The 25054-nt window shown below is 41.9% G+C and overlaps 1 protein-coding gene across 2 annotated transcripts in view; it reads right to left on the bottom strand.

Annotated features, from left to right (window-relative positions):
- Positions 1 to 25054, bottom strand: part of LOC106567356 (protein kinase C zeta type) — a 135997-nt gene that overhangs the window by 85867 nt on the left and 25076 nt on the right. The window contains exon 1 of one of the 2 annotated variants that reach the window (XM_014136506.2): positions 16854 to 17472. The exons of the other annotated variant lie outside the window; for it this stretch is intronic. The gene's annotated coding sequence lies outside the window, so the exon portion shown is untranslated. Of the gene's footprint in view, positions 1 to 16853; positions 17473 to 25054 lie in introns of those variants that run through there. 2 annotated transcript variants of the gene reach the window in all.

The raw sequence follows: 25054 nt of genomic DNA, 5'->3' as shown, positions 1-25054 counted from the left end.
GGCTACAGCAAAAGCTCTTGGAATATCGCTTAAGCCCTAGGGTGGAGTCTGTCTAAGCAGAGAGAGAGAGGGAGAGAGATAGATAGAGGTAGAGTTAGAGAGAGGGCAATTTATATAGAGAGAGGCCTTTGACCAAAATAACATCCACCCCACCATATACCTCAGCTAACCTCTGATCTCAGGGCCTTCAGACAGACAGCGGAAGAACCAGCTAGGAGTGAAATGGGGCGGCAGGGTAGCCTAGTGGTTAGAGCGTTGGACTAGCAATCAAAAGGTTGCAAGTTCAAATCTCCGAGCTGACAAGGTAAAAATCTGTCGTTCTGCCCCTGAACAAGGCAGTTAACCCCTCATTGAAAATAAGAATTTGTTCTTAACTGACCTGCCTAGTTAAAAAAAAGTAAAATGGCTCTAGTCACAGCAGACGGTAGGCCTACATCAGCTAGCTACATCCTCAGAGCTATGATTGTCTTGGCACTATCATGACACAATATTTTTTTATCAGACCAGAAAGAAAAACGCTTAACAAGCTATTATTTCTTAGTGAAATAAATGTGTCACAGGTTGTGGAATAAATATCAGTCCCATTTTCCCCTGTGGATATAAAAACACACTTAGACATAACCAACAGCCCTTCCCCCTTCTGATCTGCTTTTACCCCACTTTGTCACATGCCGGCAGCAGTGACAGCTAGTTCACACTAGTCAGCCAGTTCCACTGTGTCACCCATTAACCTGCACTCCCGCCCAGCTACACTGCAGTCTATGAGTCAAACCACACAGACACGCCACTGAAGCTAAGCAGAGCTGTGTCTGTTTAGTGCTTGGATGGAAGACCAAAAAGGTTCATGGTAATGACTATGCCATGTATAGCTGGTGCGGGTCATACAGGACAGAATGTGAGGAGGGAGGAAATTCCCCCCCCCCCCCCCCCCCCACACACACACACAAACACTATGTTAGAGGCTCCAGAGTTCATTTAAGCAACACTGAAGCCATTTGAAGCCCGCAGAAGAGCTACAGCGGTCCAAACATTGCTGCAATACACCAGAAGCATGTAAACAGTGAGTCTCGTTTTTTTTCCCTTCTCTACAGTACCTTCAGACCCCTTGACTTCTCACACATTTTGTTAGGTTACAATCTTATTCCAAAATTGATTAAATTGTTTTTGGTCCTCATCAATCTACACACAATACCCCATAATGACAAAGCAAAAGCAGGTTTATGGAAATATTCAGACCCTTAACTTATTATTTTGTTGAAGCACCCTTGGCAACAATTAACAGCTTTGAGTCATCTTAGGTATGACGCTAGAAGCTTGGCACACCTGTATTTGTGGAATTTTTCCCATTCTTCTCTGCAGATCCTCTCAAGCTCTGTCAGGTTGAATGGGGAGCATTGGGTTCGGGTTCAAGTCCGGGCTCTGGCTGGGCCACTCAAGGACATTCAGAGACTTGTCCTGAAGCCACTCCTGCGTTGTCTTGGCTGTGTGCTTAGGGTCGTTGTCCTGATGGAAGTTGAACCTTGGCCCCCAGTCTGAGGTCCTGAACGCTCTGGAGTAGGTTTCCATCAAGGACGTCTCCATTCATTTTTGCCTCTATCCTGACTAGTCTCCCAGTACCTGCGTCTGAAAAACATCCCCACAGCATGATGCTGCCATCACCATGCTTCACCGTAGGGATGGCGCCAGGTTTCTTCCAGACGTGACACTTGACATTCAGGCCAAAGAGTTCAATCTTGGTTTCATCAGACCAGAGAATCTTGTTTCTCATAGTCTGAGAGTCTTTAAGTACCTTTTGGCAAACTCCAAGCGGGCTGTCATGTGCCTTTCACTGAGGAGTGGCCTCCGTCTGGTCACTACCATAAAGACCTGATTGGTGGAGTGCTGCAGAGATAGTTGTCCTTCTGGAAGGTTCTCTCATCTCCACAGATGAACTGCAGAGCTCTGTCAAAGTGGCCATCGGGTTCTTGGTCACCTCTATGACTAAGAACCTTCTCCCCCAATTTCTCAGTTTGGATGGGTGGCCAGTTCTAGGAAGAGTCTTGGGGGTTCCAAACTTCTTCCATTTAAGAATGATGGAGGCCACTGTGTTCTTGGGGACTTTCAATGCTGCAGAAATGTTTTGGTACCCTTCCCCAGATCTGTGCCTCGACACAATCCTGGTGTGTTTGCCGTTCCAAACTTCCATTTAATATTAATGGAGGCCACTGTGTCCAATCAATTGAATTTCCCCCAGGTGGACTCCAATCAAGTTGAAGAAACATCTCAAGGATGATCAATGGAAACAGGATGCACCTGAGCTCAATTTCGAGTCTCATAGCAAAGGGTCTGAATACTTATGTAAATAAGGTATTTCTGTTTTTTTTGCTTTGTCATTATGGGGTATTGTGTGTAGATTGCGTGTAGATTACTGAGGATTTTTTTATTTAATACATTTTCGAATAAGGCTGTAACGTAACAAAATGGGGGAAAAGTCAAGGGGTCTGAATACTTTCCGAAGACACTGTATCTGTTCATATGAGACCTCCAGAGGAACTCAATGCTGAAGGAAGGTGATATAGGAACCAGTGGGGGAACTCTTTGCCCAAGTCAATTACCCAAATATAATGGCATTGTAACCAGTCCCCATATTAATTCCAAAGTCAGAAGACCTGCATCCAAATTAATCCTAAACTTTTCCCTTGCCCTGATTCCTAGACCCTTATTGTCATCCCCACATACAAAATATGTCACCATGTCGACACATTTAAAATGGAGAGAGCCATCAAGGTCATCACTAAACGGCCATGTTAGAGAGGACAATAGCAGCAATGTAGAAAATAAGTCAAATCAGGGCTCGTATTCATAAAGCGTCTCAGATTAGGAGTGCTGAACTAGGATCAGGTCCTATTTGCGCATATAATATTATTCATTATGATCTAAAAGGCTAAACTGATCCTGGATCAGCACTCCTACTCAGATGCTTTATGAATACAGGCCCAGGATTCCCCTTATTAAAAGTGTTCCTGACTTGTGCTGAGGAGGTCCAAGGCATAATTTACTGTAGAACGCTCTGCGCTATCACTCCTGTTGTAATAAAGGTTAATATCCACAGGACTAATCGCATGTGATAAAGAGGGAAAAGTGAGCTAAAGGCCAGGTACATGCAGCTAAAGGCTAGCTAGCACAGTCTGCTCTCTGACTAGGGTGTGTGGAAAGTGTGTGTGTGTGTGTGTGAGCATGCCTGCCTGCATGCACACAATCAGTCAGGTATTGATCGGTGCTTGTGCTTGATGGTGCTTTACTGGATCCAAAGGGCAGGCCGCACCACTCCGCTCGCTCGTTTCAAGGAGCACTTTCCGAGACGAGGCCAAACTGGACTGGATTTTTCTCCTCTCACCCAGGGGTGTCCTGTCAAATTGACTGCCCATAACTAGATTACGAAAACCCCATTGTTATGTCTGGGGTAGTTACACAATATTGAATTCTCTCCAGAAATGGAGGCAAAGTTAGACGGCCTCACCATTACTTGCCAGAATGATACTCCAGGATTATTTCCTTGTGTGTGTGTGTGTGTGTGTGTGTGTGTGTGTGTGTGTGTGTGTGTGTGTGTGTGTGTGTGTGTGTGTGTGTATGTGTGTGAATGTGTCTGAACAGAGTCAAGAGCACAGTAACCACATAAATCAAATAACATTGTGGCGGCAAAATTCGCCAAAACTCACCACCACAGTTTACAAACAATCAAGTGTGGTGAAATGCACTTTTGACTACACACTAAAATCACAGATTGTCCCTTTAAGATTACAGAAACAGCCTAATTAACGCATCAACACGACCGCCCACAGAGTTCTAACACCTGTGTGTGATTCTGTGGAAAACAGAGCTTGAGGGACGCTGCTGCATTAGCATTTAAGCTAAATATAATTTACATGTATCTCCTCTACATCTATCTCCTGTGGATGGCTATGACTCAGGGGCTGGAAATCTGCCCTGTGAAGCGAAGCGAAGGCGATGTTAAAAAAATGAATCACCAGAGAGAGCGCAGGCAAGGCAGGCAGGCCTATGGAGTGTGAAGTGAGAAGCATGGTAGGTAGATGATGAGTGTGTGTCAGACCGTTCACACCAATATAGCAGATTAGAGGATCGGTGTTGAGGTATTGAGGTCGAAATAACACGAGGTCAAAGGTAATATTATTATTATTCAATAGAACCCTCTCACTTTTTGTTAGGAATCATCATAAAGCGATTTGAGAGCAGAGAGAATCAGGTGGCCTTGCAGTGGAATGGCATCAAGTGCTGTTTCCATTTAATCAAGCCAAACTTGAAGCGGGAAGTGTGTAGGAGTTCAGTGTAATGTGATTGAAAGGCAAAGTCCTTCGAACTGTTGACCTCTTCAATAGAGTGACTCACTATTACACCACTCTGTACACTGTTTGTTCCCTCCCATTACACCCACTTAATAGACTGTGGCTTAACATGTAAAGGGCTCTGGCTGTAGGTGGCTTAACATGTAAAGGGCTCTGGCTGTAGGTGGCTTAACATGTAAAGGGCTCTGGCTGTAGGTGGCTTAACATGTAAAGGGCTCTGGCTGTAAGTGCATGCATTTGCTAAATGAGATAAGGAATGAATGGCTACTAGCTAGCAACGCAATGGGCTGCTGAGAGTAATTGGGTTGTATGAAGGCAAGGCCTGGTGGTACCAACCCACTGGGCACGCTATCATTTCAACGTGGATAATTGGGTAATATCTGGTTGAGTCGTTGATCAAGGAGATTACAACTTTTATTCAGAACTCAAAAAGACAGTCAAAAATTGGTTGAATTTCCAATGTGTTATCACTATGCCTTCAACCATCTAAAAGCACAACCAAATTCCAATGGGAATCCAATGGCAGATATGTGTTTATTTATACAACAATTGAATGTGATATCACTGTGCTTCATCTAATAGCAGAACCAAATTACATAAAATTACATAAGAACTGTATAGTTACAGTAACCTCAAAATGTGGCCATGGATGTGTTACTCATTTTAAGGTTGAATGTTACATTAGTTTGTAAGATAGCCTTAACGTTAGGCTATTTACTGTACTATAAAAGCAATGTTGAAGTGTTTAGTTGACAATGCAACCAAATATCCACACTATTTGGATAGTTCCATCTGATCTACCACTGGCTTAATCCCATTCTATAACTTATTTTTGGTTGAGTTGGAGACATGAATCCAACATATCATTTGTTAACTTGTCGACAAGTTAATAGGCTATTTACTGTGTTTCAAAAGTGATATTGAATTGTGTTTGGTTGTCAACGCAATCGAAGGAGATGTATCTTCTGCTTGGATAGTTCCATCTGTTCCACTGACTTAGTCTGGCGTTAATTCCAGTTTTTTAACAAAATAATATTAGAAATGTTGGATTCACGTCTCCATCTCAACCAAAAATCTAAGTTTTAGAACAGGACTAAATTAAATCAAACTTTAAATGCACTTTAAATAAAGTTTGATTTGATTTTAGTCCTATCCTTAAACTTTTGGTTGAGATGGTTATGTGAATCCAACATATACATTTTTAATTTGTAGACAAACTGGAATTAAGGCCAGACTAAGTCCGTGGCACAGATGGAACTATCCAAACAGAAGATACATCTCCTTCAAATGTTGATATTTGGTTGCATCGACAACCAAAAACAATTCAATATCACTAAACATCATTACATTTTAAAATCAAACAGAGCTTGAAATCCTAGGCCTATTGTACTGTCTTGAATTCTGGGTTGAATTCAAACAATTGCTGTTTATATAGTATAGGCCTAAATAGCATCATTGATGATTGATAAAGCATGGTCACATTTAATTTGGACTTGGCTTGTCTTAAAGGTAGCTGTAGATTCATCAATTCTCTAGTAGGTCCTAACCAGCCTATTGTTTTTTTTTCTGATAATGGATATACCGTTGAAAAGCTGACGTTGTTTTAAAGGTACAAATTCAATATATTTTATCCAAGGTTTGTCTCTGTCGAAATGTGGTTAGCATGATTACTTTAAAAAAAATATATAATGTATTTTCCACATCACAATACATTGATCATTTACGTTGAAACAACAGTGATTCAACCAGTTTGTGCCCAGTAGAAACCCCTCCCCCACTGTCACAGAGAAAAGTCCCCAGTCAAGCCTCTCATGCACCTGACCTCCTAGACCCCCTATTGGGAGGAGAGAGAGAGAGAGAGAGAGACTCTCTGTGTATGAGGATGGGAGTGGTGTCTGCTCTACTCTGTTCTTGCCCCCCCCCCCCCCTAAATTAAGCTGTGCTAGGGAGGAGAGGAGAAGCGAGTGGGGTGACCTCGACAGAAAAATTGAATTACCCAGTGATTATTAAAGGGGGAATCGTATGAAACAATGTGCTCATTGAGGGGAAATGATGGAGAAGATGATTATGATGTTACTTGCCCGGTAATAGTTCAGACTGGCAGCACAGCTTCTTTAAACCCTTTACAACCCCCTTGCTTATACGTATGCATACCAGGGTTGGGCGCAATCACTTTCCAATTCAGTCAAGTCAGATGATCAACTAAAATTCAAATTCCACATTTTATCAATGATTCTCTATGAAAATAACGTGGAACTGACTGAATGGAAATGGAATTGACCCCAACCCTAATGCATACAGTTTCTTTGGAAAGTATTCAGACCCTTTGACTTTTTACCCATTTTGTTACGTTACAGCCTTATTCTAAAATTGATTCAATAAAAACAAATCCTCAGCAATCTACACACAATACCCCATAACAAGAAAGTGAAAACAGGTTTTTAGAAATGTTTGCACATTTATTAAAAAGGAAAAACAAAATGACTTATTTACATAAGTATTCAGACTCTTTGCTATGAGACTCAAAATTGAGCTCAGGTGCATCCTGTTTCCATTGGTCATCCTTGAGATGTTTCTACAACTTGATTGGAGTCCACCTGTGGTAAATTCAATTGATTGGACACAGTGGCCTCCATTATTATTAAATGGAAGTTTGGAACCACCTCTTCCTAGAGCTGGTCGCCCGGCAAAACTGAGCAATTGGAGGAGAAGGGCCTTGGTCAGGGAGGTGACCAAGAACCCGATGGTCACTCTGACAGAGCTCCAGAGTTCCTCTGTACAGATGGGAGAACCTTCCAGAAGGACAACCATCTCTGCAGCACTCCACCAATCAGGCCTTTATGGTCGAGTGGCTAGATGGAAGCCACTCCTCAGTAAAAGGCATATGACAGCCCGCTTGGAATTTGACAAAAGGCACCTAAAGACTCTCAGACCATGAGAAACAAAATTCTCTGTTCTGATGAAACCAAGATTTAACTCTTTGACCTGCATGCCAAGCATCACGTCTTGAGGAAACCTGACACCATCCCTACGGTGAAGCATTGTGGTGGCAGAGTCATGCTGTGGGGATGTTTTTCTGCAGCAGGCACTGAGAGATTAGTCAGGAAGGATCGGCGGAAAGTACAGAGAGATCCTTGATGGAAACCTGCTCCAGAGCTCTCAGGACCTCAGACTGGGGCGAAGGTTCACCTTCCAACAGGACAACAACCCTAAGCACACAGCCAAAACAACGCAGGAGTGGCTTTAGGACAAGTCTCTGAATGTCCTTGAGTGGCCCAGCCAGAGCCCGGACTTAAACCCGATCTAACATCTCTGGAGAGACCTGAAAATATCTGTGCAGCAACGCTCCCCATCAACCTGACAGAGCTTGAGAGGATCTGCAGAGAAGAATGGGAAAAACACCCCAAATACAGGTGTGCCAAGCTTGTAACATCATACCCAAGAAGACCCGAGGCTGTAATAGCTGCCAAAGGTGCTTCAACAAAGTACTGAGTAAAGGGTACTGAATACAAACATTTCTAAAAACCTGTTTTAGCTTCGTCATTATGGGGTATTGTGTATAGATTGATGAGAAAATTGTTTATTTAATACATTTTAGAATAAGGCTGTAACGTAACAAAATGTGGAAAAAGTAAAGGGGTCTGAATACTTTCCTTCAACACTACCCAACCATATAAAATACATATCTAACTATGGGTTGCCCTACTCTGCTCCTGGTGCATGGAAGAGACCGTTCAGATGCCTTGTCTTTAACCTGAGACATACTTAGTCTGAATTGTTCCTCCTTTGCATAATTTTGTCCTTGTTGGGTGTCGGAGGTAGGCGATCTATCAGATCTTCAAAGGTAATCACAGGAACACTCTGGAGTGTCTTCGATTGGTGTGACAATCACAGTGATACTCTCTTCAACAAAGCAGCCTGAGATTGCATTAGAGACTGTAGCCTTACAAAGCGATTTAACCTTCTCCGTTCCTTTGCTCACATCATACATCAGGGCATGTATTCATAAAGCGTCTCAGAGTAGGAGTGCTGATCTAGGATCAGGTCTCCCCTATTACTCATTCTCATTTAAAAAGTGAAAACTGATCCCAGATCAGCACTCATACTCGGAGACACTTAAAATACAGGCCCTGATATCAGCCCATTTAGATTTTTCTTTCTAAGATCAAAGCACACGTCTGCTCAGTTGGGCTACTCCCCACCAGATGTAAGGGTCCATTAATATTCAATAGGATCTTTGGGGGGGTGGCTTATATAATGGATTCCTGCTTAACCAAATATAGAGCAGCTGGATTATTGCCGTTTCAAATGTTCTCGACGTGTTTGTGTTTGAGACCAAATCACCTCTTAGCAGCTGAAATAATATCATCTTTCTGAACTCTCAGATTTGTGTTGAGGGTCCCACACGTGGCTTACGCAGGGATAACGGAGGACTGTGTGTCTCCCCGCCTGGCTGCCTGTCTATTTTGAGATGGTTGTCTACTGCACATCCCCTACTGCTGCTTGGGGCGGTGTTTGCTCTTGATCCAGTTTCCGAGTCACTTCATTGTAGCAATCACCAAGGAGAGACTGGACAGTATAGGCTACTGCATGGGCCTCCACAAAATCCTATAGAGTCCTTACAGACAGACAGAGAAGGGGGAGAAGGAGAAAGCGTGGGATAGACAGATAAAGAGAAATATAGCCAAAAATAGAGGGAAAGAACTACAGATAGTATTCTCCACTGTGCGAGAAGAGGAAAAACGCTGCCCTGGACAAGAAACTAGGCCTGTTTGTGAAAAGAGTGAGCAGAGGAGAGGAGAGAGGGTGATGGGCGTGGGAGAGGGAGAGGTGAAGAGAACACAGTGCCAGTGTGGGAGTGCAGCTCATTCCTCCACTGACTAACACACAGCTACCATTTTCTCTCTTCAAAAGGTCTGCTAACAATGTTCCTGTGTATTGAACTACCTCACAGCAAAGTTAAAGTTATCCATCAAACTTCCTTTACATATTGCTTCCGCTCCGTAGCTAATGCTGTGATTTGACGACAGTGAGTGACTTTGGATAAGAACGTCCGCTATAATGGTTTAGAATCATATTTTGTAATGCTGCATAGCTTAATTCCTAAAACAAAGAATTCAATATACACATAGTTCATATATTTTAGATAGCCTGCACTGTATTCCAATGTACATCTGCAAAAAATCATTGGATAGCAAAGTGAAACCAAAACAAAAAACATTATGTATTCAGACCAATACAGTCATTATAAACAGTCTGAGACTTTCAAAGGCTTCCTTTGCCCTCAATCTAGTCCAAAGGTAGAGTCCTGCTTATCCTTATCATTTCAAAGTCACATCCTCGATCATCAAGGGAAGCCATTTTAATCATGACTGCTCACTCGAGCATAAGCCAGACTCCAACTACTAGGCAGACATTTATTCCCAATTTGGGGGACATATAGAAGAAATGACAGCGGAAAGCTGTATAGACAGTATTTTATAGTGAATTGACATCAGTAGCTAGGTTTCCATCCAATTGGCGACAGATTTTCATGCGAATATTCTAGAATACGCATAAAGAAAATATGCCCATTTTCTCACTTGTGGCGTTTCCACCAAATGGACTTGTGAGGATAAAAATCAGTGCATGATGACGTAGTGCGCACAACTGTACTTTTTCAGTTAAGTTTTCATGTAACGAATACAAATCTAAAATTCATTGTGTTTCCATCGCATTTTCAACTCTGCCGATAGTTTTGTCACAAAAACGGTTGCGTTAAATAGCATACAGGACATTCGGAAAGTATTCAGACCAATTGACTTTTTCCACATTTTGTTACGTTACATACTTATTCTAAAACTGATTAAATCGATTTTTTTCCCTCATCAATCTACACACGGACGTTTACAAACACCTCATCCAAATACATTTAAACTCAGTTTTCCACAATTCCTGACATTTAATCCTCGTAAAAATTCCCTGTTTTAGGTCAGTTAGGATCACCACTTTATTTTAAGAATGTGAAGTGTCAGAATAATAGTAGAGAGAATGATTTAATTTAGCTTTTATTTCTTTCATCACATTCGCAGTGGGTCAGAAGTTCACATACACTCAATTAGTATTTGGTAGCATTGCCTTCAAATTGTTTAACTTGGGTCAAAAGTTTTGGGTAGCCATCCACAAGCTTCCCACAATAAGTTGGGTGAATTTTGGCCCATTCCTCCTGACAAAGCTGGTGTAACTGAGTCAGGTTTGTAGGCCTCCTTGCTCGCACACACTTTTTCAGTTCTGCCCATACATTTTCTATAGGATTGAGGTGATGGCCACTCCTTGACCTTGACTTTGTTGTCCTTAAGCCATTTTGCCACAACTTTGGAAGAATGCTTGGGGTCATTGTCCATTTAGAAGACCCATTTGCGACCAAGCTTTAATTTCCTGACTGATGTCTTGAGATGTTGCTTCAATATATCCACATAATTTTCTTTCCTCGTGATGCCATCTATTTTGTGAAATGCACCAGTCCCTCCTGCAGCAAAGCACTCCCACAACATGATGCTGCCACCCTCGTGCTTCACGGTTGGGATGGTGTTCTTCGGCTTGCAAGTTCTAGTTTTGTTTCATCAGACCAGAGGACATTTCTCCAAAAAGTACGACCTTTCAGGTTATGCCGATATAGGACTCGTTTTACAGTGGATATAGATACTTTTGTACCCGTTTCCTCCAGCATCTTCACAATGTCCTTTGCTGTTGTTCTGGGATTGATTTGCACTTTTCGCCCCAAAGTACATTCATCTCTAGGAGACAGAACGCGTCTCCTTCCTGAGCGGTATGACGGCTGCGTGGTCCCATGGTGTTTATACTTGCGTACTATTGTTTGTACAGATGAAAGTGGTACCTTCAGGCATTTGGAAATTGCTCCCAAGGATGAACCAGACTTGTGGAGGTCTACAATTTTGTTTCTGAGGTCTTGGCTGATTTTCTTTTGATTTTCCCATGATGTTAAGCAAAGAGGCACTGAGTTTGAAGGTAGGCCTTGAAATACCTCCACAGGTACACCTCCAATTGACTCAAATGGTGTCAATTGGCCTATCAGAAGCTTCTAAAGCCATGACATAATTTTCTGGAATTTTCCAAGCTGTTTAAAGGCACAGTTAACTTAGTGTATGTAAACTTCTGACCCACTGGAATTGTGATACAGTGAATTATAAGTGAAATAATCTGTCTGTAAACAATTGTTGGAAAAATGACTTGTGTCATGCACAAAGTAGATGTCCTAACCGATTTGCCAAAACTATAGTTTGTTAATAACAAGAAATTTGTGGAGTGGTTGAAAAACGAGTTTTAATGACTCCAACCTAAGTGTATGTAAACTTCCGACTTCAACTGTAAAACATTATTGAACTAGACAAATTCAAAACACAAACATGACATGAACATGATTATGAATATTAGCCATCTAATACATAGACATAATTACAAGACTAGAAAACAGCGATTTGCCAAAAAAAAAGACTACAGACAGACATTTGGGAAAGCATATTATACCGCATTGATATTCATATTCTCATGGATATCGCTATGGATATTATTGATCATTACCTTCTTGGCCAAGACCATTAAATATCACTCAGTAGCAGAGCACCAAAACCATTTCATTACAGCAAATGATGGTCTGAGACAGAGGCTGTAAATAAAATGTTTATAAATACAATTATACAAAAAAACTAAATATTACAATTGAGGGTGTACTTGCTTATGTAATAACTAGATCTGGTTGAGTATCCACAGTTGGTTGCCAAGCGCAGCCATTCTTTGACAGTACAGGTGAGACTTGAGTGATGGCCTCGTAAAAACGTGTGTACATGACACCTGTCATCAACACCCATGATGTGGATCCATTGCGCCTATCATATGTATTTCATGTGTACTTTGTGTGTAAAGTAGCCAATTACAGCTAGAGTACTGTGTAAGGGCTGTGTCATACATAAAAAGTATTTCATAGACTGTGCACCATAAGTTACAGTATATGGAGAGGCTAATGTAACCTTATGTGAAACCAATAAACAACATACACAGACACATACAGATCGATACAGCGGATGGACTCAGGTGGCACTAGAACATGGATACTGCAACTAAAAACAGACAACATTGGTTTGCTGCACCTCCATATTAGATTTCAGCACAGTTGTAAGCAAACCTGCTTCTAGTCTATTTTGGCAAAGATCCACCACCATATTTTACAGTAGGTATGGGGTTATTTTCTGCTTATTCATTCTCATTTCGACGCCAAACCACCACTGGTGTGAGTGGCGAAAGAATTCTACTTGCATGTCATCTGACCAAAGTTCCAATAGTAGATACCCATAGACTTCCAGTCATTGCGCTAACGCTAGTTAGCATTGGCTAGTGAAACTACCTCTAACTTCCTTCATACTGGACACAGAGACATAAAAAAATGGTATACACAAGTTCATCTGACTCTGGGGAAGTAGATAAAGGGCCTCATTACCAAAATCCCGAAGTATCCCTTTAAATATCTGCTCCGAATTAAGATTAAAGATGTCTGCAGAAGGAATGAGGTGTCAGCTATGACATGAAACCTAGGTGAAGTGGATTTAAATCTGGTAACAGAATTACATCATGGATCCCTGATCTGTACTCTACCGAAATGCATAATTCTGGATATTAATATAATTATCTAAATGATGATGTACCCTGAATAGATACACAAAGGTAGAAATATGCAATATCCTTATTTTGCATATTTAGGTATTATTTCACAAGTTTGGATATCACAGTATAGTAGAATTCAGTACAGTACACTGTGCTCTACTCTAGTGTGCTCTACTGTACTGTGTACTATAATGTGGAGTTTGGACATCACAGTAATAGTAGAGTACAACACAGCACAGTAGAATTCAGTACAGTACATTATACTGTGCTCTACTCTAGTGTGCTCTACTGTACTGTGTACTATAATGTGCTGTCCAAACTTGTGAAACATTGACGACATCTATGATTGGTTGAGATTTGGTCCGGCCAGGGTCGATTGACCAAATTGTAACTACTTTTCATCGTCCATGGACGTCAGGTGTCGGTCGGTGCTCAGTGGGTGAGGATGCTTGTTACAGGAGGGTAGGTGTCGAAGACAAGAGAAAGAAAGAGAGAAAGAGAGAAAGAGAAAAAGAAAGAAAGAAAGAAAACGAAAGAAAGAAAGAGAGAAAGAAAGAGAGAGAAAGAGAGAAAGAGATTGTCCAGACTAGTGGTCAAAGCAAGGCTGAAAACAGATGACAAAGACAAAAAACCTGTAATGATCTGAACATAACAGTATGCCAGTGAAAGGGAGAACAGTAGCAGATTTCCCATTTTAGCCGATTCAATTGAATCACTTAATAATTAATACTTGTTACTTCTATGAACTTTCATTATCCTCCCTCCTCATGAGGGAACGAAATTAGAAAATATCTTAACGATATGTGGGTTTTTGCAAATGGAATTACAAGGCAATGTTTCTTAAACTTATAGAAGGCAAATCATTTTTCAAAAACTAAATAGAAGTATTGATGTCAGTTGGCAGGGGTCTTTACTTGACCATTATTGTGATTTGATGTAATCAAAGCCTTTACTTCTTCCTAATTTTCGATAAACATATATACATTTTTTTTTTTTTTTTTTTACATTTGGAAGAAGTAAAGGCTTTGATTTCTGGTCAAACAGATGAAAAGGGGTCTTACACAACATCTACCAGTAAAAGTCTAGACGTGTGTGATCTTAAACGTTGTTAACCTAGCTAGGTTCATTGTTTACCTAGCTAGCTAGCTATATGTCTTAAGCTAAAGTGTACTGTTAGCTAGCTGGCTCCCTAGCGGAGGTTATTATTCGTTTCCCAGAGCTGTTTGCTTTTCTAATTAGAGCCTAATGATAGGCATTGTTGGCACTTTGTTCATTGTTGTTTAACTAGCTAACATTAGCTGGCTGGCTCGTTAGCTAATGTTACGTGACGTGTGTACAACACCCGTTGAATACGGCCGGTGTCAGTAAACGTCTGCAAAAAAAGCATAATGAAATTGTTGCCAGCAGAGGTAAACAAATCATCGGCCAGAGAGTCAAGTGTGCGCTCGGAGAGCGAAACGGGTGGGGCTAAAGCTTAAGAGGGTGTGAACGATGCCAGAGCTCTTCACTAGATACCAAAACATTCAAAGGTGATTTTCTCAAAAGTGAGTTTACAAGTGGATCAACTTTCAAAGCAGAATTACTTCCCCATTGTTCCTCAAATGCAGTGTATGACATACCATTGAGTCTCTACTTTTATCCAATGTAAAAAACACAATTTCACATTTTGTTACATAAGACCGAATCCAGTTGGTGAGTCACATATGCCTTCATTTCTCAAAAATATAGACTCTTAGCTTTCAATATTTTAGAAAAAGGCTCAGTGCCATTATCCTCGCAAGGTGAGGTATTGAAAACAGGGGTGTCAATTTTTTTTTACAAAATCTCTTTCTTTTAGCAATTGTATTAGTATAAAATAAAACAATTTCCCCCAGAAATTGGAGCATACAATATAGCTTAGTATTTGAACAATTTAATAGTCATTTTAGTGTTAATTTTTTACACCTGTATATATACATACACAGCATATATACACATATACTACATTAAAGGGATAATCCACCCAAATTACAAAATTAAATATTGGTTTCTTTACCCTGTGTGCAGTCTATGGAGGACAAGGTATGACAACAATACATGCTTTGGTTTAATGTGCTCTTTTTGTGCCACAAATGTTAGCAGTGGCCAGGTAAACAAAACCAAAGCATGGATTGCTGTCATTACTTGTCCATAGACTGCTTAGAGGGTAAGGAAACCAATATGTAATTTGGGTGAACTATCCTTTAAGACACGCAGATACAGATACACATACACATATAGGCTACAGCTCCACCCATACATTCACATAGACCAGTTTTTCCCAAATCCGGTCCTCGAATTCCCCCGACAGCACACATTTTAATTGTAGTCCCGGACAAAAAGATCTGATTCAACTTGTCAAGGGCTTGATGATTAGTTGACAAGTCGAATCAGGTGTGCTTGTCCGGGGCCACAACAAAAATATGTACCGTTAGGGGTACTGGTGGACTGGAGTTTGGAAACAGTGACATAGACCACCTGCCTTCTCCCCTACTAGTCAAAGCTAAACCCCTCTGAGTGTGCTGAGTAGAGCGAGAAAGACAATTTCAACCCAGACATGCACATAAAAACACTATAAAAGTATCCTTTTTCTGCCTGACCATCCACAACAATCCGCCTTTTGTTTTGAGCAACGCAATAATCAGCGGAGAGAGAGAGAGAAGTCGGGAGAAAGGAGAGCCTTGTTGTTAGCTACATCTACTAAATGACACACACACACCACCACTCCCCCAGAGCAAAAACAAACACTAACACCCACCCCCCCAACCCCCATTTTGCCCAAAGCCCTGTTATTTGGGTGCTGGATGCACTTAACTAGCCAATGAGAATCATTATTAGTATATGGGCTAATTATCTTGTTAGGGGAGGAAGGAGGGTGAATTACAGATAGGGAGTCTATTTTGGGGGGTGATTCACCCCCACCCTCCCTCTTTACACAGAACAATACGCAATCACACAAATATCACCCCTCCACGCTCTGTTCTGCCCCAACACAAGAGCAGCAGTCACAACAGCAAACCTATCTTTTACCGGAGAGTACAAAATGCCTTTACATATGTAGCCATAGAACTTGAGTCCAATCAGAACAGGCACGACAAACAGGTTGCTTCGTGGTGCTGGTGTTAAGCACAATACAAAAAACACACATTCAAACCAATCTGGATAGGTCTGCTTTTTCCCCTTATCAAATGGTAACTTCTCACATACCGTCATCCTTTTTAGGATGCATTTAGTTCTCCTTTGAAGAGCCACCGGCCGGGTTACAAAGAGCCCTAATCTGGGAGTTCTGGTTCCTTTGTGCCTCGGTTGGCGGATGGTGTGGTGGTGATGGAGAGATGGGGAGGGAGACGCTTCGCTTTCCCTGTTCTCTCGCTCGCCTCTCCCCAGCAGCTCTGAGTAGCACAGCCAGGTAGACAGACACACACAGCTGCGCATACACACACTGCTGCGCATACACACACTCGCCACCGCACACACTCATGCTCTCTCACACACAGTGCCGCACTCCCTAACAGGTCCAGACCCTTTCAGAAAACAAGGGGACTGCCAACAAGACACACCAGCCCAGAGGAAGACTAACGTTATTGCTGGAAACAAGCCAGGTAAAGTCACCAGCAGATAGCGATCAAGGCTAGTAGGAAGCATGCATCTATAGTGCACACAATCACTGCCTGCCTCCAACACATGAGGGGATGAGCTTGCTAGTAACTACAACACACCAGCCATGGAGGAAGAGCACACACAAATTACATGCAAGCTAAAATCCAGAGAATGACACTGCCGTCAAATCGATTGTCAGCGGTGGATAGATGGATCGATGGATAGATTGCTCACCTGTGTCCTTCCTCCGTTTCTTTCTGCCTCCTTCAGCACATTATCCTGGCTGGTGTGTACGTCAAACCGGCAAGGAAACGTAGCTACATCCCCTCCTCTCTCGCTGTCCTCTCTCCCCGACGTCGCTCTTCTTCTCTCAGTGATTTATTTAATTATTTCCTCTCTCTCTGCCTGCCTCCCCCTCCTCCCTCCCTGTAGCACAGTTGCTACAGCTGTCAGTGTTGCCTATTTTTCTGTGCCTATTTAATTCCCTGTTTCTCTCTCTTTCTGACGCCTCTCCTCCTCTGTCGACTGCTTTTTTTTGGAGGAACTAATGTGCAGCAAGGGACAAAAGGAGGGAGTGCCTTGAACATTAAGAACCGATATTGTACGGTACAGTGATCTCTCTCTCTCCCTCCCTATCATTCTCTCTCTCTCTCTAAGACATCTCCTCCTGATGTAGCCAGGCATGGGGGTAGTGGTGCTAGCACTAGCGGTAGAGCGTTCGTCCCCGGAGACACAGTGGTACACAGCTGAGGCTGCTGGGAAAACGCGACATGGATGTGGCGCTGAGTAGAGAAGGTGGTGCGAAGACCACTGGAGAGCCCGGTGCAACCTCCGCCTGAGCGCATCCGGGCTTTCAACGCCACCCCCTCCTCCCTCCTCCTCCCTCCTCATCCAACACAGAGGGGGGTCTGTTCACACTCCCAGGGCCCAGCCGAGTGCTCAACTAAAGGCTCACACAACGAGCCTGACAAGGCCGGATCAGTAAGCCAGCTAGCGCGCTCCATTTGGAGGGAGAAGAAGCCTTGTCTTTTGTTGTGAGCTGTGTGTTTTGATTAGGTCTGTGAGGAGACAAGCTAGCATAGGCCCTGCTGTACTGCAGAGTGTAAGCTATGTGACAAATCAAATGGAGAAGTGCTATAGCAAAAGCCGGAAAATGTAGGCCAACTTTAAACGTTTATACTTATACCATTTCATACCACTTTATACCATTTTTATAGTGTATAATTAAACTTGAATCTGGCATCTGCCAATCAATATTCTCCAAAGAGCAAATATTCCGACGGTGAAGTTATGTCCTATTCTGTACCATGCTGCCTAGTGAGTGTATCCATCACTGGTTAGTGAGAAATACATGTCTAATACAGCGAATACATCTATTTATCTATTGGGCATCTGGCGCAGAGGGGTGAAAGGCTTCTAAATAAATTAGAGTGATGCTACAGTCAGTGTGTGAGGTCGTCCACAAAATAACAGGGGGAGAGACAAGTATTTAGAGTGGTTGTTTACCACGTTCATTAATAAACAACAGTCACCTTAAAGGGCAATTTGCAGCTCAAACAATAAGATCAGCATCATCTAAGACAGGGCTGGAGAAATGTAGCCACTCTTAAATTGATAGACAGGGCTATGGATGCAAGGACTGACCATTCATGGTAGAAAATGAATGGTTTAACCATGTTTTGAGGCTATACAGTGTGAAACAAGCTTGAATTGTGGATTCTGATGTGGTATGACAGTTGAACTAAGCTCATGATGTTATATTCTTTGAAAATCAATGCAGGTAGCCTAGCGGGTAAGAGTGTTGCGCCTCTAACTGAAAGGTCGCTGGTTTGACTCCCCGAGCTGACTAGGTGAAACAATCCGCCAATGTGCCCTTGAGCAAGGCACTTAACCCTAATTGCTCCAGGGTCGCCATAAATAATGTCTGATCCCTGGCCACGACCCCACTCTCTGAGGGTGTCTCAGGGGCAGTGTGATATTCACCCCCAAAAAATATTCCAATTCACATGTGTATAATACAGAAAATGTACATCTGTGAAATAGGACAAATGTAAGCAAACACCTAATTATTATTATATATCATTCATTTAAAAGTGTAAATATGGACGTATCAATCGCATATTGTCCCTTTAATGCATATTCATTTCCGTCTTTGAAGAACCAGAAAAATCCAAAGGAAAAGACGATAACTGCTTGTACAATAATCTGATTCTGAAATACAGTGACCATGCCTGAATATTTTAAGAGATACACCAATAGGTTTGTTAAACGGATTGTTATTGAAGTCTGGTTTGAATTTGCAGTTTTAAAAAAATCAGCCATCGAAAAATTCCAGGCCAACCCCCTTGGGATTCCATAATGAGAGCCTGTAGTATTTCCAAACAAATTCCCAATTATGGGAAACGTCCGGAAATATATGGTGGCCCCACCCAGACCAGGGACTTAATTTCATTGACTAAAAATACATTCCTGATTATCTCACTTTCTCCTTTTCCTACTAGCCAATGAGATGTCTGCATACAGTAACAGCGATATGACAGAGACCCTGCCTGGCCCTCATATACTCCAGGCTAACCCCCATTATCACACAATTAGTCAATGTCATTATAAGACTTTAAATAAGTCCCTACAGTACTGTATGAACCCCTCATAATGTTTTACTATCATCTTACAATAATCCTGAGTTGTTAACAGCTTGCTTGAGCCTGTTGAAAACTTAAAGATACATCATATTATGAGTGATAATAAAACATAAGGGCATCAAAACAATTTGTTATACCTCATTATGCCTGTTGGCTGGTAGGTTTCTATTCTGTAGTCAACTTCCACTGTCCTCTAAGAGTTGCTCCATATTTTCACACTGCTAGTATTTTACCTGACAAAATCACCAGAACAACTCCTCCCACACATTTCAGCAGCCCGCCATTTCTGCCAGGGTGAAACGTTCAGATTGAAAATAGAAAAATGGCATGCCTATTCTCTATACATTACATTTCTACCTGTAACTACCCAGAGGACCATAACGCAAAGACGTTTTGGAGCTTTCTATTCGACCTGAAAAATATCTATAAATACAGTAAATGTCTCCATCTGGAGCAGTTCTATATGCATCTCTGTCAAAATCAACCACTTAAATCAGTAATTCAACCAATCAATCAACACAACCAAGGAACACTACACTCTACACCCTGTAGAATAAACCCATATATTCCACCTAAAGGGAGGGAGCCTACTACACGTGTAATATGACGGACAGCTAAGAGACAGACTCTCAGACACTGTTACAACCAGGTGGACACACCCTCAGTCTCACAAACCGACATACTGCAACACTACGACCTAACGTATTAGTAGAGTCCCCTCCCCCCTCCTCCCCTGGGCCAATAGGAAGGCTATTTCAAGGACAATTTCCTGTTTTTTCCTCTTCCTCCTCCCACACTCCTCCATGGCCACAGCAGCATTGAGCTCTCATACAAAAGCACTGAAAGACTACTGTAGATATCAATATCTACTGTAACTAACTAACCTAAACAAACAAATTTTCTCTGTAGCACAGAGAACACAAGCATAAAACATGTTCCTTGCAGATGCATGGACAACAATATACAGAATACATCACATGCTATATGATTACGTATGCACAGAACACAGCAGCATATAAATCACCATACACACACAATGATTGCATGTATGTATATTACCTACAGACTGGCGGTCAGCGTCCGGTAACTGTGCTCTCCTCATAGAGCAAAGGAAGGGTATGCTGTCTCTGGACAGAGCACAGGCATCCCTTATAACACACACACACACACACACACACACACACACACACACACACACACACACACACACACACACACACACACACACACCAACACACACGCTGGTGCACTAGCCGGCAAAACATGCTGGCGCAGCAGCATATATGCACTATAGACAACCTGATAGAGAGGGATAGAGAGAGAGCGAGAGAGACTATAGGGTGACTTACAAGACATTTAAGTAAGTTATGTTTATCTTCTACGTTAGCCATTCTTTAACAATTAGAGAAAGTGATTCTCATTTCCAACATTAGCTAAGAGGTTAACATGCACACCATCATACTGCCTCTCTGTGACGCTGAGAATAGAAAACCCAAACCAGAGGAGTCATCAACACAGACATTTTCAGAATACCGTGTCTCAGTATCACCGCCAGGGAATGTCAGAAGAAACGGAGAGAGAGATCTTGTCTCGTGGACAGATGCACTTAACATAACTGGCATTGTACAGTAGTATCGGTCAACAGACTGTAGGACGCAACAACTAACGAGAAAACTTTGTTCCAGTGCACAGACTTTTCCTAACTGATTATTTGAACAAATCACTATTTTGCAGGTGTTCGCATCTTTCGAATTTCAGAAGGGGAATGGACATTTTGCCCATACACTTGTCCGTAACTTGCAAAGAGAGGGTGTGGAGCTACGACCCTGCTTTCGCTCCTCGTTCGAATAACTTTTCTAACATGTCTCTCCCTGAAATTAATTGAGAATATGACACAGTTACGCAAGATTTTAGTTCTGGGTTTCTGAGATTAAGAGATGAAAGAGGAAATAGAGGGAGAGAAACCATACGTGTCAAAGGGAATAGAAAGAGTAGAAAGGAAGAGGGAAAAGAAAGGAATAGGGAAAAGAAGAGGGGGAGAGAAAGTGCAGGAGTCAGCAGTGAGCTGAAGATGTCAACTGCTGTCACCACCCTTTGAGCGAGAGGAGCTTTAAAACCATGACACTTTATAGGAGTAATGCTCCGGAACTAAGATGTGCTTCAGAAAACGTTTGAGTAATGTTCAGCCGGTCTGCTGTGCGTGTGCACAAGTCAAATAGAAAAGTGATTTTTTATCATTAAAGTGCATTTACTGATATAGAAGCACCCATGTCCTCTAAGAGTAACTAAATATTTTTGTGTACCTAGCTTGATCTTGATTTCATGCTCATTGGTTAAACGTATATACAATGTATTTCGGAAAGTACTCAGACACCTTCACTTTTTCCACATTTTGTTACGTTACAGCCTTATTTCCCTCCTCAATCGAAATGCAATACCCCATAATGACAAAGCAAAAACTGTTTTTTAGAAATGTTTGTAAACACAAGTATTCAGACCCTTTACTCAGTACTTTGTTGAAGCACCTTTGACAGCGATTTCAGCCTCAAGTTATCTTGGGTATGACGCTACAAGGTTGGGGCGGCAGGTAGCCTAGTGGTTAGAGCGTTGGGCCAGTCACCGTAAAGGTTGCTAGATCGAATCCCTGAGCTGACAATGTAAAAATCTGTAATTTTTCCCCTGAACAAGGCACTTTTCCCCACTGTTCCTAGGCCGTCATTGTAAATAAGAATTTGTTGTTAACTGACTTGCCTGGTTAAATAAAGGTAAAATAAATAAATAAATAAATTATTGTATTTGGGGAGTTTCTCCCATTCTTTCAAGCTCTGTCAGGTTGGATGGGGAGCGTCGCTGCACAGCTATTTTCAGGTCTCTCCAGAGATGATCGGATTCAAGTCCATTCTCTGGCTGGGCCACTCAAGGACATTCAGAGACTTGTCCCGAAGCCACTCCTGCGTTTTCTTGGCTGTGTGCTTCCTGTTGGAAGGTGAATATTCACCTCAGTCTGAGGTCCTGAGTGTTCTGGAGTAGGTTTTCATTAACCTGTTGGGGCTAGGGGGCAGTATTTGCATGGCCGGATAAAAAAAACATACCCGATTTAAACTGGTTACTACTCTTGCCCAGAAACGAGAATATGCATATAATTAGTAGATTTGGATAGAAAACACTAAAGTTTCTAAAACTGTTTGAATGCTGTCTGTGAGTATAACAGAACTCATATGGCAGGCCAAAACCTGAAGATTCCATACAGGAAGTGCCCTGTCTGACAATTTGTTCTCCTTCTGTGGCATCTCTATCAAAAATACAGCATCTCTGCTGTAACGTGACATTTTCTAAGGCTTCCATTGGCTCTCAGAAGGCGCCAGAAAGTGGAATGACGTCTCTGCAGTCTCTGGGCGAAAAACAGCAGGAGTTTTTGTGAGTGGTCGGGCAGGGAACAATGACACTGGAGATGCGCGTCCACAAGACAACTCCATGTTTTTCTTTCAGTCTTTGAATGAATACAACTTCGCCCGGTTGGAATATTATCGCTATTTTACGAGAAAAATAGCATAAAAATTGATTTTAAACAGCGTTTGACATGCTTCGAAGTACGGTAATGGAATATTTTGAATTTTTTGGTCACGAAATGCGCTCGCGCGTCACCCTTCAGATACTGACCTGAACGCACGAACAAAATGGAGCTATTTGAATATAACTATGGATTATTTGGAACCAAAACAACATTTGTTGTTGAAGTAGAAGTCCTGGGAGGGCATTCTGACGAAGAACAGCAAAGGTAATCCAATTTTTCTTATAGTAAATCTGAGTTTGGTGAGGGCCAAACTTGGTGGGTGTCAAATTAGCTAGCCGTGATGGCCGGGCTATCTACTCAGAATAATGCAAAATGTGCTTTCACCGAAAAGCTATTTTAAAATCTGACACCGCGATTACATAAAGGAGTTCTGTATCTATAATTCTTAAAATGATTGTTATGTATTTTGTGAACGTTAATCGTGAGTAATTTAGTAAATTCACCGGAAGTTTGCGGTGGGTATGCTAGTTCTGAACATCACATGCTAATGTAAAAAGCTGGTTTTTGATATAAATATGAACTTGATTGAACAAAACATGCATGTATTGTATAACATAATGTCCTAGGAGTGTCATCTGATGAAGATCATCAAAGGTTAGTGCTGCATTTAGCCGTGGTTTTGGTTTTTGTGACATATATGCTTGCTTTGAAAATGGCTGTGTGATTATTTTTGGCAGGGTACTCTGTAAAGCCTTTTTGAAATCGGACAATGTGGTTAGATTAACAAGAGTCTTGTCTTTAAAATGGTGTAAAATAGTCATATGTTTGAGAAATTGAAGTTATAGCATTTATGAGGTATTTGTATTTCACGCCACGTGATTCCACACGCAAGCGTCCCACCTTGCCCAGGGAGGTTAAGAATCTCTACTTTTCCCTCTGTACATCCCCACAGCATGATGCTGCCACCACCATGCTTCACCGGAGGGATGGTGCAAGATTTCCTCCAGACGTTACGCTTGGCATTCAGGCCAAAGAGTTCAATCTTGGTTTCTTGACAAACTCCAAGCGGGCTGTCATGTGCCTTTTACTGAAGAGTGGCTTCCGTCTGGCCACTCTACAAGAAAAGCCTGATTGGTGGAGTGCTGCAGAGATGGTTGTCTTTCTGGAAGCTTCTCCCATCTCCACAGAGGAACTCTGGAGCTCTGTCAGAGTGACCATTGGATTCTTGGTCACCTCCCTGACCAAGCCCCTTCTCTCCCGATTGCTCAGTTTGGAAGAGTCTTGATGGTTCCAAACTTCTTCCATTTAAAAATGATGGAGGCCACTGTGTTCTCGGGGACCTTCAATGCTGCAGACATTTTTTGGTACCCTTCCCCATATCTGTACCTCGATCCTGTCTCGGAGCTCTACGGCCAATTCCTTCGACCTCATGGCTTGGTTTTTGCTCTGACATGCACTGTCAACTGTGGGAACTTATATAGACAGGTGTGTGTCTTTCCAAATCACGTCCAATCATTGGACTCCAATCAAGTTATAGAAACATCTCAAGGATGATCAATGGAAACAGGATGCACCTGAGCTCAATTTCGAGTCTAATAGCAAAAGCGTCTGAATACATTTCTTTTTAATACATTTGCAAACATTTCTAAAAACCTGTTTCCGATTTGTCATTATGGGGTATTGTGTGTAGATTGATGAGTAAAAAAAATAATTTAATACATTTTAGAATAAGGCTGTAATGTAACAAAATGTGGAAAAAGTGAAGGGGTCTGAATACTTTGCGAATGCACTGAATAGCGACCGTATGCTTTTCTTTTGTATAATGGATTCTATGCACAGTATAGTATAATAACATAGTTGCTAGCCTATTAAGCCCCTGAGGAAATCAAGTGACGTAAGTGGTGGCCGGTTGTCTTTCTAACATCTGCAGTCAATGAACAGATCAATTGGCAGTAATTGCATATTCCCCATTTGGACCCTTGAGGACCGATATTGAGTATGTACAGGCTGGTGAACTAGGCCAACCTCTGTTTGTTTGCAGGCAATTTCGAGAGACGTATGGGACGAGACAGTGTGAGGGAACAGCTTCTAATGTGACTCTTCCTTCTTGGTCAGGGGTTCCCAAACTCTTTCACTCGGGGCCCCTCTTCCAGCATTGGGGAACATCGCGCACGCACCATGTCTGTTTCTATGTGCACAAGCTCTGTTCATGACACAAACTGTTCACATCCCTCTTGTTGGTGGAGATCATTTTGCAGTTTTAAAGCCAATTTTCTTTC

The sequence above is a fragment of the Salmo salar genome, chromosome ssa13 (genome assembly GCF_905237065.1).
Source record: "Salmo salar chromosome ssa13, Ssal_v3.1, whole genome shotgun sequence".
NCBI classification, from domain to species: Eukaryota; Metazoa; Chordata; class Actinopteri; order Salmoniformes; family Salmonidae; genus Salmo; species Salmo salar.
The sequence above is the reverse complement of the archived record's forward strand: the minus strand, read 5'-3'. Positions and strand labels throughout refer to the sequence as shown.